We start from the raw sequence: 16,728 nt of genomic DNA on the forward strand, positions 1-16,728 counted from the left end.
ACTCTTTGCGAGCCCATGGACAAGATCTCGCCAGGCCCTCCTGTTTTCCGCCGTCCTCTGAAGTTGGCTCAATTTCATGTTCTATGACACTGTCTAACCATCTTATCCTTGGCCGTCCCCGTCTTCTTTGACCTTCAATCTTTCCCAGCATCAGGGTCTTCTCCAGTGAGTGCTCCCTTCTCATTGGGTGGCCAAAGTATTTGAGCTTCAGTTTCATTATCTGGCCTTCCAGGGAACAGTCAGGGTTGATTTCTTGAGCTTACAGGAACCGTCAGGGTTGATTTCTTGAGCTTCCAGGAATAATCCCCCTGTGGAGTAGCAGTTACATGAGTTTGGAAGTTAAGCTGGGGAATTTTGGGCCACTGTGTGACAGAGTGTTAAACTGGATGGGCCATTGGCCTGATCCAACATTGGCTTCTCTTATGTTCTTAATGGAAAGAAGCCAAAAATAATTCCCTCCTGTCTCTTGCTTGAATGGAACTTTGCAAACTGAAAAGGGAGCAAATTCACCAAATCTATGAATTATACTGTCTATAAATGAATCTCAAACAATGCTAGTGTCTAGGCTCAATTTTCCCCCTCTTTCTTTTTCTTTTTTTCTCCCCAGCAGCTGATGTGTGGGAGAGTGAGGGAGAACCTTGTGAGCTGTTCTTGGAAAGAGATGGTCTCAACGAGGAGAAACTGACAATGCAAAATGTGATCAAAGAGAAGACGGTGATGGAATCCTTTGCTTGGCTGGGATTTGACTTGCATGAAGTCCCAGTTCAAGGGAAAATAGATGAAGAGAAGGAAAGGAATACGTGCCATTTGTGTGGGAAAATCTTCAGCTGTAAGTCCAGCCTTAATGCTCACTGGAGAATCCACACAGGGGAGAAACCTTACAAATGCCTGGAGTGTGGGAAGAGCTTTGTCAAGAGTACGAACCTCATTTGCCATCAGCGAATCCACACCGGGGAGAAACCGTTTACCTGCTACGAATGTGGGAAGGGTTTCCGTCAAAGGATCACTTTGATTAGACACCAAAGAACCCACGTGGGAGAGCAACTAAATATTTGTTCAGAGCGTGGAAAGCATTTCTGTCACTGGCAAGAACTTACTTGCCATCAAAGAATCTACACTGGGGAGAAACCATATAAATGCTCGAACTGTGGCATGACCTTTTGTGATCAGCCAGGCCTTAGAAACCATGTGAGGGGTGGGACAGGAGAGAAAGCATTTAATTGCTTAGAATATGGAAAGAGTTTCAATGATAGCACAAGACTTATTTCACATCAAAATACACACACAGGGGAGAAGCCATACAAATGCTCAGACTGTGATGAAAGTTTCTGTAATGCATCAAACCTCCTCAGACATCAGAGAATTCACACAGGGGAGAAACCATATAAGTGTTCAGACTGTGGTAAGAGCTTCTGTCGGAGTGAGTACCTTACTACTCATCAAAGAATCCATACAGGGGAGAAACCATACCAGTGCTCTATCTGCAGCAAGAGTTTCTGTGATAAATCAAGCCTCAGGAATCACCTGAGAATCCACACAGGGGAGAAGCCTTTTAAATGCCCTGAGTGTGGAAAGCACTTCAACAGGAGCACCAATCTTACCGCACATCGAAGAGTTCATGCAGCAGTAAATGCACACAAATCCGTGTTGCATGAGCAGCCCTTTAGTTTGCACTCACTGTGAATTTTGGGATCAAACTACCGAATAATTATTGCTGCCTAATTTGATCAAAAGTGGAGGAGTGCAGCAAAATTCTGTACAGGCTCACACCCATTTTCTAAATATTTAGTTTGCCGACATGCTCAAATAAAGGTATGGCATCCAACTAAAAAAAGGTGATGCATTCTGTTATTTTAAAAAAGGGCAGAGAACTCCTCTCAGCTCCCAGTTGGCCACATCATCATGATCACAAATTGTTTGGTCACATTCTGTGAAGGTGGTACGGGCTGGATCCTAAGAGAAAGGGCTGCTTTTTAACCCCAATTAAAGAACATAATAAGAACACTGCTGGATCAGACCAGTAGTCCATCTAGTCCAACATCCCATCTCACACAGTTGCTAACCAGTTCCTCTGGACAGCCAATAGCATGGCATAAAGGTCAAGGCCATCATAAGAATATAAGAAGAGCCCTGCTGGATCAGACCAGAGGTCCATCTAGTCCAGCATCCCATCTCACAAAGTGGCCAACCAGTTCCTCTGAATGGCCAACAGGGCATAGAGGCCAAGGCCTTCATCAGAATATAAGAAGAGCTCTGCTGGATCAGACCAGTGGTCCATCTAGTTCAGCGTCCTTTCTCACACAGTGGCCAACCAGTTCTTCTGGATGGCCAATAACAGGGCAGAGAGGCTGAGGCCTTCATAAGAACATAAGAAGAGCTCTGCTGGATCAGACCAATAATCCATCTAGTCTAGCATCCTGTCTCATACAGTTGCCAACCAGTTCCTCTGGAGAGCTAACAACAGGGCAGAGAGGCCAAGGCCTTCCCCTGATGTGACCTCCTGACTCTGGGATTCAGAGGCCTGGTGCCTGTGAAAGTGGAGGTTTCCTTCAGTCACCACGGCTATTAGCCATTGATAGACTCACCCTCCATGAATCTATCTAATCCCCCTTTTAAGTTGTTTATTTCTGTGGCCAGCATTTAATCCTCTGGCAGCGAATGCCACATTTTAATCACTCTCTGTGTTAAAGTAGTATTTTCTTTTGTCTGTCCTGAACAGCCCTGCTGGATCAGACCAATAGTCCATCTAGTCCAGCATCCTGTCTCACAGAGGAGCTAATCAGTTGAGGATGAAATTAGATGGTATGCATATGCTGGACCTCACCTTTCATAGGCCTGGTCTCCACATGTGTAGAGATGAATACCGGGAGCTACCTTATATTTAATCAGCCTCTTGGTCCACCAAAGTCAGTATTGTCAACTCTGACTGGTAGAGATCTTTCACATCACCTACTGTATGATGTTTTGGACCTGGGACCTTCTGCACGCAAAAGACCCATCATTAAACTATGGTCACATCCCTAAATGAACCTGGCTTCTTCAGGTTACAAGGGAGGTGGTAGTTCCGCTCTATTCTGCTATAGTCAGGCCTCACCTGGAGTACTGTGTCCAGTTTTGGGCACCACATTTTAGGAAGGATGTTGACAAGCTCGAGCGTGTCCAGAAGAGGGCAACCAGGATGGTGAGAGGGTTGGAATCCAAGTCTTATGAGGAAAGGCTGAAAGAGCTGGGTATATTTAGCCTGGGAAAGAGAAGGCTTAGAGGGGACATGATTCCAGTCTTCAAGTATTTGAAGGGCTGTCATGTAGAAGATGGAGCAGATCTATTCTCTCTTGCTCCAGATTGCAAGACTAGATCTAATGGGTGGGAATTACAAGGGAGTCGTTACTGGCTAAATATCAGGAGAAATGTCCTAACCGTAAGCGTGGTTGAGCAGTGGAACAGTCTGCCTCGGGAGGTGGTGGATGCTCCTTCGCTGGACGCTTTCAAGTGGAGGCTGGATGACTATCTTTCGGTTAAGTTGTAGGTATGTAGGGCTATCTTTCAGCAGGGGGTGCAGGGGGTTGGACTAGATGACCTGCAAGGTCCCTTCCAACTCTAACATTCTATGATTCTAAGAAGATGGTGGACAGCAGAAGAGAGAGAATCGATTGTACCATTTCATGCTGTTGGGGAGGGTGTACTTTTTTCAAACTTCCGCTAATAATTTTCTTTAAGTCGAAAACTAGCACAGTACGTCAAGGGTCTGGAGATCAGTTGTAAATCCTGGAGATCTCCAGGGATAACCTTGAGATTGGCAAGCGTAGTTGCTGGGGACACTAAGGGAGTGAATACTGTGTATTCACAGTAGCCCTATGCGGCCTGGGACCATCATACCTGCAGGACCGTCTCTCCCCCATAGGAGCTCCAGAGAGCCTTATGCCCTTCTGATTGACATCTGGTGGTTCCTGGCCCGAGGGACATCCTCTTAGCCTCGACAAGGCCGAGGGCTTTTTCAGCCCTCGCCCAGGCCTGGTGGAACATGCTCCCATTTGAGATCGGGGCCCTGCGGGACCTAGCACAGTTCCGCAGGGCTTGTAAAATGAAGCTGTTCCGCCAGGCCTTTGGTTGAGGCGGCAGACGTTCAATCCATTCTGGTCCCCCTGTCCTGTCTACGGCACTGCCTACGACCTACTTCCAGTGCCCTACTGTTTTGGATATCATCTAGGCACTGGAGTCTTCTGGAAAGATTACTTTGGCCCCGGTCACATGCGGCGGCGCAATTAGCTGCACAATAACGCGATCAGACGCGTCAGGGGCAACCCATGATTCCGGCCCTCGGCGTGTGCACTACAATGAAGACAGCCGGAAGGAAAAGCCGCGTCGGCGCAATCACACCAAGGGAGTCCGGAGGCAGCCCGTGGCAAACCGTTTGCTACTACCTTCGAGGAGGTATTTTTTTATCGCACATTTTCGGTGGCATGCTGCGGGTTGGCCACAGGTGCGCTCCACTTGCCAGATGTTGTGGTGTGATCGTGCCCGTGAACGGGGCCTTTATAAGGCATACGATCTGATTTTTACCTGCTATTGTTATTGATTGTTTTACTGTTTTATTGCTGTTTTTATGTTGTGAGCCACCCTGGGCCCATTTTTTGGGGGAGGGCAGGATAATAATAATAATAATTTTTAATACTTTCCATTTATTAATCGCTTTCCCCAGTGGGCTCAAAGCGATGTACAGTTACTCAAATATAGACAAGGGACTAACAATGTTTGTAGGGGATAGGGAAGACAACATATATTCATTTTAATTGCACACACCGACACTGCCCGGTGTAGAACGTCTTCTGGCTGGCTTCGTCATTTTCCGGCGTGGCTGCTTTTGCTGGCCAGGCTCCAGGACCCGTATGTCTATCGCCACACTGCCACCGCCTGGCCGGAACGTCCATTGCAGGTGTTCTTCCTGTAGCTGGCAAGCTTGGTTCGCCTTTACAAGCCTTGATCAGGACGTCCGACCGTCAGCTAACGCCCTCCCAGAAGGGAGATTGGCATGCCCGCCCTCGCTAAGGAGCGGTTCCCATTTTATCTACTCGCCAAAGCTTTTGAATCACTTGGTGGACGATGAGCTGGGGACAACAGGCTGGCTGCTCACACCAGCGCGGGGCTTGAACTAACACAGTTCAGATGTTAAGGCAGTGGGATATACCTACTGTGCCACCGCATAGTTGTTGGTGACCCTTGCTGTATGAGTCGCTTTCCACACTATGGTAGTCACATTTAAGTTATCCAGCCATATGGGCAGGGTCAGTCAAGCAGTCCTTTCCCACAGAATCAGCAGTCTGTCCCAGTGGGGATCTGGTTCTCTGTTTGGGACCAGCCTGATCAGCTCCTGCCCATGTGAGTCTCCTCGCTGAGGTCTGGATAAAATGCTTAGGAAGCCCGACATCTGTGAACAAATCATAAGCCATTGGCAAGATCTGGCTAACAGCAGACGAGGGGATTAGTGTCTGAGTCTGAACTAATTCAGGTAACACTACACGTGAGGGCTCAGATGATAGCATCTACACATAGAAAATAAGCATGTCAAGAGAAAACAAGACTAGAGCCCTTCTTCCTGGCCTCATGTGCAGTTGCAACCCCATTTGTTCGTGGACTGCTCAGTAGTCTGATATTATAGTGCAAAAGAAAATAAAAACAGTTGATTAGATGCTTAAAAGCTTGTAAAATTGGTGTCAGTGAGGATTTGCAGTGAGAGGTTGGCGTTCCAGAGCTTAGGATCTCGATCTCTCTCTCTCTCTCTCTCTCTCTCTCTCTCTCTCTCTCTCTCTCTCTCTCTCTCTCTCTCTCTGTCACACACGCACATATGCACGCGCACACACACACACAATTCAAATGGGCACAATTAGAGTAAGAACCCCCAGTAACTTTCAGGCTACAGATTTTTGGGATAGGCAAATACCTTTATACAACCCAAGTAGTAGGAAGGCACTACCCAACAAGCACAGAAAAGCTAGGTGATAAGTATGTATTTTGTTCTTCTGTGAAGCTCCCTCCCTTAATTTTAAATTAAAATTAAGTCTTGACAGTACTTATTACCAGTGGCAGGCAACTACAGTGGGAAGGCATGTGAGGAAGATTCCATGGACAAAAGTATATGTACATCATCATCAACAATAAACACAAACAAACAAAAAACCCAGGGTCAATTATTTCTACAGCAAATAATCTTCACCTAGAGACTATTGGAAATTCGCAGTACTCCAAACAACAATCAGGAGTTTGCAAGGAAACATCGCACATTTTGGAAATGATCATCATACTTCCAACAGTCATGGGAAATGTTATATATTTAAATATTTAGCAGTATGATTTGAATGAGTCGATTGTATTCTGTGCGATCCGCTTGAGTGCTTTGTGGATGAGTGTCAGAGGTGATCTTTTCTCTCTGCGACTCAAAGCGAGAAGAATACATACAAATATCAAATCTCTTAATGTGGAATGAATGTATCTGGTGGGATAAATGGGACAAATTAATTTTACAAATGCAAAACTAAGTAATAGATCACCCAAATATGAATAAAGGTACTAAATTCAGGATTTCCCCCCATAGAGATCAGAGAGAGAGAGAGAGAGAGAGATTTTATATATAAAATACAGTTGCCAACCAGTTCCTCTGGACAGCCAACAACAGGGCATAAAAACCAAGGCCTTCATAAGAAGAGCCCTGCTGGATCAGACCAATGATCCATCTAGTCCAGCCTCCTGTCTCACACAGTGGCCAACCAGTTCCTCTGGACAGCCAACAACAGGGCATAGAGGCCGAGGCCTTCATAAGAACATCAGAAGAGCCCTGCTGGATCAGACCAATGGTCCACCTAGTCCAGCATCCTGACTCACACAGTAGCCAGCCAGTTCTTCCGAACGGCCAACAATGGGGCATAGAGGTCAAGGCCTTCCCCTGATTTGGCCTCCTGGCAATGCAGTAGGACTTGGGTTACAGAACTCAGAAACAATGCAAGGGAGAAGTGAGGTAGACATTCTCCAAGAGATGCCTGGATATCTCCCAGAATTACCACTGATCTCCAGACGAGGGAGATCAGTTCCCCTGAAGAAAATGGCTGCTTCGGAGGGTGAACTGTATGGCACTCTACCCTCCTGAGGTCCTTCCCCTTCCCACTCCTGCCCTCCTGAGCCTCCCCCCCCAAAAAAAAAATCTCCAGGAAATTCCCAACCTGGAGCTGGCAACATAGGCATGCCATAAGGGGGAAAGGGCATAGTATACTGCCTTGGGCTCCCTAGAAGAAGTGCTGATTTAAAAAAAAAAAAAAACCCTGAATGAATAGAAGAACAAATTTTGCTTCCAGTGGCACCTTTGAGAACAACAAAGTTTTATTCCTGGTCAGGGCTATTTTTGGGCAGGAAGGCTGGCTCCTGAGTTGGCCACGCCCAGCTGGAACTCATTAGCATAATAAGGCCACACCCAACAGCAGGAGCTCATTAGGATTGGCTACATTAGGGGTGTGTGGCCTAACATGCAAAGAAGTTCCTGCTACAAAAAAAGGCCCTGGGTTTTGACAACAAACAAGGTAAACAGAATAAGAAGCAAAAGGTGGGTGTGGCTGGATGAGCACACTTCTGGTAACATGGGGGAGTGGCCTAATACGGTAATGAGCGGTGCTGTCAGGGGTGTGGCCCAATATGCTAATGAGTTTCTGCTATTGGGTGTGGCCTATTATGCTAATGAGTTCCTGCTGGGCTTTTTCTACAAAAAAAGCCCTGTAATCCTGGCATATGCTTTCGTGTGGATGCACACTTTCCTCAGAAGTAAACGATGTCATCTTTGGTTGCAACCGAGAAGCAAGCTAAGGGTTAAAAGCGGAGAATCCAAATTCCTAGAGAGACAAGAGACGGGCGTTGGTGTGTCTGTGATTGCATGGCTGCCCTCCCGCCTGCCTTTCCCCACCAGCAGCCTCAGCGGTTCCTTTTGGGATCGGGTGAGTCCCAAACGCATTTGGGTCCGATCGTGGTCGAAAAGGCCAGGCAGGCGAAAGGGGGGGGGGGGGGCGGCTGGATGAGCGGGATGAAAACGGGCAGCTCCCCCCTCCCTGCGATGCTGCATGGCTCCTGGACCGCGCACAGCATGCAAAGAGGGAGGATGACCCCTCCCCGCATGTGCCCCCTCCATGCTACAGTCTGAGGAAGGTTAGAAGACCAGCCCCTCCTTGCCCCACAGCCATGGGGGGCGCCGCCTGTGTGGCTGACCGATTTCAACCCATAGCCTACCCGTTCCTTTTCTGCAAACACTCTTCGATCTGGAGAGCCATTTCCCTTTGGAGGTGTGGCTGTGTCCCTAGAGGCAGGGTGACTCTCTCCCTTCCTCTGTTTTTTTCCCCCCAGCCTCACAACAACCTTGTGAGGTAGCTGTGGCTGAAAGAGAATGACTGGCCCAAGGTTGCTTTGTGAATGGTCGATCTGTGAATTTCATGGGAAGATGGAATTCGAATCAAGAACCAAAACGGTTAAAAAAGTCAACCTCTGAGAGCCCAATGATTCTATACCTCAACCAGGGGTCATTTCGTTGAAAAAGAGGTGCAGGAGCTAATTAGCATAACTCATTAACATATCTTATTTGCATATGACACACCCCCTGACATCACTAGGCTCCACTGGACTGTTTTGGATTGCTAGCTATAGGGGGAGAAATGTGCAGATCTGTCCTCCCAGGGGAGGGAGAGCTTGTACCTAAATAAAACTTGGTCTTAAAGGTGCCACTGGACTGTTTTGGGCTGGGCTGGGGCCGGGGCTCTGCATCTTACCTGGCTGCTTCTTGCTCTGACTGAGGGCTGCTGGGAGTAGGGGGTGGGGCTTGTTGCATGTGCCCGCCCCCTGGGCTCTTTACTGCCGGAGCTCCGCTCCTGTGAGCTCCTGCAGGAAATAATCCCTGACTTCAACATATACCAGGAATATTACCAATCATACCAAAAATGCATGTTTTTATTACAAACAAGATTTTTAAAAATTACTAGCCCAAAGATAGCCTCACATGAGGTTAAAAACACAACATTACCTCAAACATGGATCATATGCGACCCTTGACTATACACGTCTCGGCTAAATGGCCTTCTTCAATGGTCAAGCATAATTATTATGCATTAAAACAACAACAACAAGCTCCAGGTATTGCAATAATAATAGTACAATAATTTCTAAAAATAGGACCAAGTTGTGGGAATTCGAACCTGGGTCTCCCAAGATCTAGGGTGATACTGTAGGGCTCTACTGTGCTTTAATCATTCCGCAAAATGCATAAAGCAGTTACTGCCTAAGAATTCTGGGTACTAATCAATGTATTGTTTGTTGCAGCTATCATGCTGTATCAGGCTGTTTAGCCAGTTCTGTAGTCCACTTTTGTTGCTGGATTGTGGCTGTACTCTTTTTTGCATTGTTAGAGGTATTATATGTTTCTAATTCTTAGTGCGCTATTCTCCCCAAACACAACACTTGTATTATACTTTGTTTTCAACTCTGTAATTCTTCTTGAGCCTCCATGAGACATGAGGACTATAAAAGGGATAAATAAATATCTCCATTAGGGAACAGGCACATTTTCAAATAACCTTTTCTCCCTCTCCCAAAAGACTGGAACTTGAGGGCATCCAATGAAGCTGGTGGGCAGGATGGACAAAAGGAAATACTACTTTATACAGGGAATGGATTAAAATGTGGAATTCGCTGCCAGAGGATGTAGTGATGGCCACAGGAATAAATAGCTTTAAAAGGGGATTAGATAGATTCATGGAGTATATTAATGGCTACACTAGCCATGGTATCTAAAGAGAGCCTCCATGTTCAGAGGCAGTCAACCAGTTAAACAGAAGACTAGTTGTTTTATATTTGTCCAGACAGCTGCTCGGGTAAGTGGCTGGACTCTCTGAGGCAAAGACATGCCTTCTTTTTACATGGCTGGGGGTGGGGGGAGAAACACTTGCCACAAAAAAAAATCCCATCTCAAAATGGACATTGCAGAGCTGGGAAAAGTATAGAGGAGGGCAACCAAGAGCACCTTCGCTAGGAGGAAAGGCTGAAGAGTCTGGGACTTTTCAGTTTAGAAAAGAGACAACTGAGGGGGAACATGATAGAGTTTTATAAAATTATGCATGGGGTGGAGAGAGTGGACAAAGAGAAGTTTTTCTCCCTCTCCCAAAATACTAGAACTTAAGAGCATCCACTGAAGCTGATGGGCAGTCGGTTCAGGATGGACAAAAGTAAAGACCTTTACACAGATTAAAATGTGGAATTCACTGCCAGAGAATATAGTGATGGCTACAGGAATAAATAGCTTTTAAAGGGGATTAGGTAGATTCATGGAGGATGTCTACCAATGGCTATTAGCCATTATGACTGAGGGCAACCTCCACATTCAGAGGCAGTCATCTGAATTTCTGAGCCAGGGGGCAACGTGAGGGGAAGGCTTCGGCCTCTATGCCCTGTTGTTGGCCATCCAGAGGAACAAACTGGCCACTATGTGAGACAGAATGCTGGACTAGATGGACCCAAATTGGTCTGATCCAGCAGAGCTCTTCTTATGAGGGCCTCGGTCTGTATGCCCTGTTTTAGTGGGAGGGCTTCTGGAGTTCTGGCCCCGCCGGTGGACCTCCTGCTGGGCCCTGGGTTTTGGCCACTGTGTGACACCGAGTGTTGGACTGAATGGGCCACTGGCCGGAACCAACATGGCTTCTCTCATGTTCTTATGAGAGAGAGGAAGAGTTGTTGGAACAGAGCCTGCAGTTCTGGTTTGAAATCCAGTGTTTCTGCAAATAAGAAACGCCCATCTTTTAGCTGAAATTCTTCATTTTGGATTATAAAACATTTCCCTGCTTTGAAAGTGGAAACTAACAGAACTTTGTGTTGGCTTTTCAGGGACCAGCTGTTGCCTTGGGGGGGGGGTGGACTGGGGGAAACAAAAACAACCCTTCAGTTCTTTTGATGGGGCCTTAGAGGAAGGAGGGAAGATGGAAGACGTAAGCTCAGCTGGCCTTGAAGCAAGAAGAGGATCTGGTGCCACCCAGGCCAGGAGCAGAGGGGGATTCTGGGAAAGAACTGCGCAGAAGTTCCAAGCTGAAGACACGGCCAGCTGGGATGTCCACCGCAAGCAATTCAGGCAGTTCGGCTACCAGGAGGCGGAGGGACCCCGAAAGGTTTACAACCAACTCCATGATCTTTGCCGCCAGTGGCTGAAGCCGGAGAGGCGCAGCAAGAAGGAGATGCTGGACCTGGTGGTCCTGGAGCAGTTCCTGGCCGTCCTGCCCCCGGAGATGGAGAGCTGGGTCAGGGAATGCGGGCCGGAGACCAGTTCCCAGGCGGTGGCCCTGGCAGAAGGCTTCCTCCTGAGCAAAACGAAAGAAGAGCAGGTGAGACTCATCCACTAAGGTGTTTTTCAAGGGGTCACTGACGTAGGGAGGAATATCCTAATCCCCCAACCAATGCTCCCTCTAAACTGGAGTCTCGTGAGCAAAAATTCTACTTTGTGAGCTACCGGCATTAAAGTTGTGAGCAAGCTATTTGGCTACTGCATAAAATAGTTAGCTCTGGAGCCCTCCTTTCTGAGCTAAGACAAAAATGTGTGAGCTGGAGGCTAAAAAGCGGTGAGCTAGCTCACACTAACTCAGCTTAGAGGGAACAGTGCCCCCGACCCAATTTCCCAAAATGAGCCATCATCCAAGAAGAGCTGTTCCTCCCAAACCTTTTTCTTCCCCCTTTCATGGTCCCTTGGGGAGGGGCTGTGGCTTACTGGAAGAGCTTCTGCCTGGAACGCAGAACGTTCCGCGGTTCAATCCCTGGCATCTCCAGTATAACCGGTTTTAAGAAAGAGGAACCTGAACAGATCTCATCATTGACAATGCTTATATTCTTAAGAAATAAGTCTCGTGCTTTGTTACTGTTGTGGATTTTGAAATGCTGTTTTGTATTGCGTTGCATTGGAAACTTAAAATAAAGAGGGTTTAAAAAAAAAAAAGACCGGGGAGTAGGTGATGTGAAAGACCTCCGCCTGAGACCTTGGAGAGTCGCTGCCAGTCTGAGTAAGAGAAGACAGACCTCCAGGGACCGAGGGTCTGGCTCCCTAGAAAGGCAGCTTCCTGTGTACATGAGACTTTCATCGCTCTTTCAGGGGCAGGATCCAGTAGCGGAAGCAGCCACCGATTTCCCTGAGGCAGAAAAGTCTTCGTTGGACACCGGAGAACAGTCGCTGTTCATGGGGGTCAAGCAGGAGGCCGGCCATGAGACCCCCTTGCTGGGTAAGGACGAAGGGGGCAGATTTCATCCAGGGGGAGGGGGTGCACACACCAATGTTCCCTCTAAGCTGTGGAGTCTTGTGAGCAAAATTTCTACTTTGTGAGCTACCGGCATTAAAGTTGTGAGCGAGCGATTTGGCTACTGCATAAATTAGCTTGCTCTGGAGTCATCCTCCCTGAGCTGAGACAAAAATCTGTGAGCTGGAGGTTAAAATTCTGTGAGCTAGCTCATACTAACTCAGCTTAGAGGGAACACTGGTGCACACCAATGTTCCCTCTAAGCTGTGGAGTCTTGTGAGCAAAAAATTCTGCTTTGTGAGCTGCTGGCATTGAAGTTGTGAGCGAGCGATCTGGCTGCTGCTGCATCAATTAGTTTGCTCTGGAGCCCTCCTTCCTGAGCTGAAACAATAATGTGTGAGCTGGAAGCTAAAAAATGGTGAGCTAGCTCACACCAACTCAGCTTAGAGGGAACACTGGTGCACACTGCTTGGAACAGCATTATTAAAATCTTTAGAGTCCTGATGCTGAAATGTGGGGAATAAATGCTCTGGGAAATGGCAGACCTCTTATGTCCACGCTGTGGGGGGAATGACAGTACAGGCTTAGCCCTTCTATGCGCATCTGCCAGTGCTCTGCCTAGCTGATTACTGTCCGGCAGCACCTTTCCAGAAATTCCAGGCACAGGGAATTCCTAGTCCCATTACTCAGATAATTTAAATTAGGGATGCCGGACAATCAGTGCAAAGGGATGCCTTTACACGTGCAAAGTTTGTGTTCTGCCTCTGAGCAGTGGGCCCTCCACGGGTTTATTCATTGGGGGGGGGGGGGGTTGTATATGTATCCTTGCTTTTCCCCAAAGATTTCTGAGCTGCATGTGGGGTCGTTCCATTTCCCTATACAACAACCCTGTGGGGTGAGCAAGGGCAAGTCACCATTTCCAGACACCCAGTGAGCTTCAAGTCTGAGGCTGGGAACTGAACCCCGGTTTCTGTGATCCAAGTCTAACTCAGTTGCCATCCAAGACAGGCTGTTACTATAGGCCAGACACTGCTTCCCCTTAAAGAATTTTCTATTCAGCCATTCACCGTAGCAAAAGAACCTAAGAACGTCAGAAGAGCTCTGCTGGTTTAGAACAGCGGTTCATCTAGTTGAGCAGGCTGTCTCACATGGTGGCCAACAAGTTCTGAGAGTAGTGGACTCTAATCTGGAGAACCGGGTTTGATTCCCCACTCCTCCGCATGCAGCCAGCTGGGTGACCTTGGGTCGACCACAGTTCTCTGAGAGCTGTTCTCTCAAGAGCAGTTCTCTCAGAGCTCTCTCAGCTCCACCTACCTCTCAGGGTGTCTGTTGTGGGGAAAGGGAGGGAAGGAGATTGTAAGCTGCTCTGAGACTCCAAGTGAAGGGCAAGGTATAAATCCAATCTCCTCCTCCTCCTCCTCCTCCTCTTCTTCTTCTTCCTCCTCCTCCTCCTCCTCCTCATGGGCAACAACAGGGCATAGAGGCCACGGCCTTCCCCTGATGTTGCTTCCTGGCACTGGGATTCAGAGACTGACTGTGTCTGAATATGTAGGTTTCCTTTACTCACCATGGCATTGTTGGAAGTGAAGGACTTTGTGCTGTCTCTTCGCCTCAGACTTCAGAGGGGGACTATAGAGAGTCAGAGAGATAGAGAGGCCAGGAGGACCCTGATAACCACCCCTTCTACTGCTCTGATGCTATTCCTTTGATGTGTAGGTTGCTTGGGGAATCTCCCTGCCTGCCTGCCTGACACGTTCTCTCCATACTATGCCTCTCATCTCCATCTTGGTACCACGAGAGATGCAGCTGTATCCATCCTAGCTAGTTAGACTAGATTAGAATCCTGTCTCTCCTCTATCCTGTCTAGAATGGAGTTCCTTACAATAAAGGACTCGTATTAGTTTTGCAAAGACAAAGGGGCTCCATCTGTAATGTTGTTTCTGGTCAGCACACACACAAACCAGATAGGCTCTGCTGCGGTTTGTGCCTTGAACACTCTGCCAACCCAAATAATCCTTCAGGCATAAAAACATAAAACAGCTGTTGGTCAGATTTATTCCTCGGCAGGAAACTCCACTGCTCAGTTAAGATCTTCCCAACGTTCTCTGTTTCTTCCCAAAGGTGATGGGTGTGAGATTAAGATGGAGGAAGAATCACTCAAGGTGTCATTGGAAGGCGTGGGGTGCCTAGAAAGAGGAGAGCAGAAATGGAAAATGGAAGTCAAGTGGGAAACCGGGACAGAATCTTTGGTTTCTCAGAGCGGCAACTTCCAGGAGTTCACGGTCCAGGAAAAAACAGGTGAAGGGAAAGAAAAGGGCAAATGCCCTGGTGCTGGGGGGAAAGCTAAAGTTATGAATATAATGTTCACCAGGACATGAGGAGAAACTTTTCAAATGAGAGTCAGCATGGAATAGTGATCGGAGTGTTGGCCTAGAATCGGGGAGAGCCAGAATCGAATCCCTACTCTTCCATGGGAGCTCACCAGGTGTTCTTGGGCCAGTCACAAACTCTCAGCCTGACCTACCTCACAGGGGTGTAGTGAGGATAAAATGGAGGACAGGAGAATTGTGCACGCCGCTTTGGGTCCTTGCTGGGGAGAAAGGTGAGGTATAAATGAAGTAAATATAGAAATAAAATTGAATGTTTCCTGTCCAAACTGAGAGCTGGTTTAGTGTAGTGGTTAAGAGCGGTGGACTCTAATGTGGGAGAACCGGGTTTGATTCCTCACTCTTCCACATGCAGCCAGCTGTCACAGTTCTTTCAGAGCTGTTCTCTCAAGGACAGTCATGGACAGAGCTCTCTCAGCCCCACCTACCTCACAGGGTGTCTGTTGTGGGGAGAGGAAGGGAAGGAGATTGTAAGCCACTCTGAGACTCCAAGTGAAGGGCTGGGTATAAATCCAATTCTTCTTCCTTCTTCTTGTCAGTTTCAGGCACAATCTCACTGGCTACTAAAGAATTCACACAGGGCAGAAACTAATGCTATTTAATGTCCTACATAGAGTCTTAACAGCAGTTAAGCTAGCATGGTTAGAGTGTCATAGAATCATAGAGTTGGAAGGGGCAATGCAGACCATCTAGTCCAGTGATGGCGAACCTTTTAGAGACCGAGTGCCCAAACTGCGACCCCAAACCCACTTATTTATCGCAAAGTGCCAACACGGCAATTTAACCTGAATACTGAGGTTTTACTTTAGAAAAAACAACTCATATATTAACTTAAGATGATCCAGACAAAGTAAGGAAAGCCATCCCAAATGCTTTCATTTACTTAACATTATTTGGCAGAGAATTCCACACTTTAATGATGGTCTGGGCCTGGCTGGGGCGATGGCACGCGTGCCCACGGAGAGGGCTCTGAGTGCCACCTCTGGCACCTGTGCCATAGGTTCGCCACCACTGATCTAGTCCAACAAGATGGTTATGGTTAGATGGTGATGGTTAGAGTGTCAGGCTAGAATCTGGGAGACCCAGGTTCGAATCCCCACTCTGCCATGGAAGGTTGCTGGCTGACTTTGGGTCAGCCACTCTCTCTTAGCCTAGCCTACCTGACAGGGTTGTTGTGAGGATAAAAATAGAAGAAAAGAGAACAATGCAAGCCTCTTGGGGGGAAATGAGAGGGACAAATGAAGTAAATAAAATTAATGATTTTGTTCCCAGGTAAGAGATATTTTTAAAATTAATTTTATTAATAAGAAAGTTTTTACAAAAATTCATTTATCACGTCACAATACTGTATAAAAGCTATGACAGAAAATGAACTAGGTAAACAAATTCAATACGGGGCCAAACGGGGCTTTATCAGGCAGACTGGGCATCTGCAATTGTATTCATTATTGAGGAAATATCATTGTATTCATTATTGAGGAAATATCAATTGAGTTATTTCCTCAAACTGAATCTTAGAGAAAAGTAATACCGTGTTTCCCCGAAAGTAAGACATCCCCCGAAAATAAGACCTACTTACAGTTTTGCCTCTCGCTGAAATATAAGGCACCCCCCCCCGATAATAAGGCCTCCCCGATAATAAGGCCTCCCCCGAACATAAGGCCTCCCCGATAATAAGGCCCCCCGAAGCTACCATAACTCTGGACTCTGGGCCGTAGTGGCGGGCGCCGCCACACAGCTCACTGTTGGCCGCAGCGCAGCCAGAGCAGACAGGAAGTGCGAGGTCTCTTTTAATCAGAGAGCCCGTGCCGCCACCTGCTGCTCGCTCTGCCCTAATGGAGTCTGGCTGACTCACAAAGACAGTGAGTCCCGCAGGGCAGGAGTCGGGCACATTGTGTGGACACACAGGGGTGAAATGTCTGATAAAGGGGTGGGGGGAGGGGGACAGGCCCCCTCCCCCCGATCCTCTGCTCCCCCCTCCTCCCCCTGGCCCCAATTGCGTCCGCTGTAGCGAAACGCGGCTGCTTACTACCGCCAGAGGTGGCCTCCTC

The 16,728-nt window shown here is 47.6% G+C and overlaps 1 pseudogene; it reads left to right on the forward strand.

Annotated features, from left to right (window-relative positions):
• Positions 1-16,728, forward strand: part of LOC107122593 — a 79,044-nt pseudogene that overhangs the window by 53,355 nt on the left and 8,961 nt on the right.

The sequence above is a fragment of the Gekko japonicus genome, unplaced genomic scaffold (genome assembly GCF_001447785.1).
Source record: "Gekko japonicus isolate JY-2015 unplaced genomic scaffold, Gekko_japonicus_V1.1 scaffold1563, whole genome shotgun sequence".
NCBI classification, from domain to species: Eukaryota; Metazoa; Chordata; class Lepidosauria; order Squamata; family Gekkonidae; genus Gekko; species Gekko japonicus.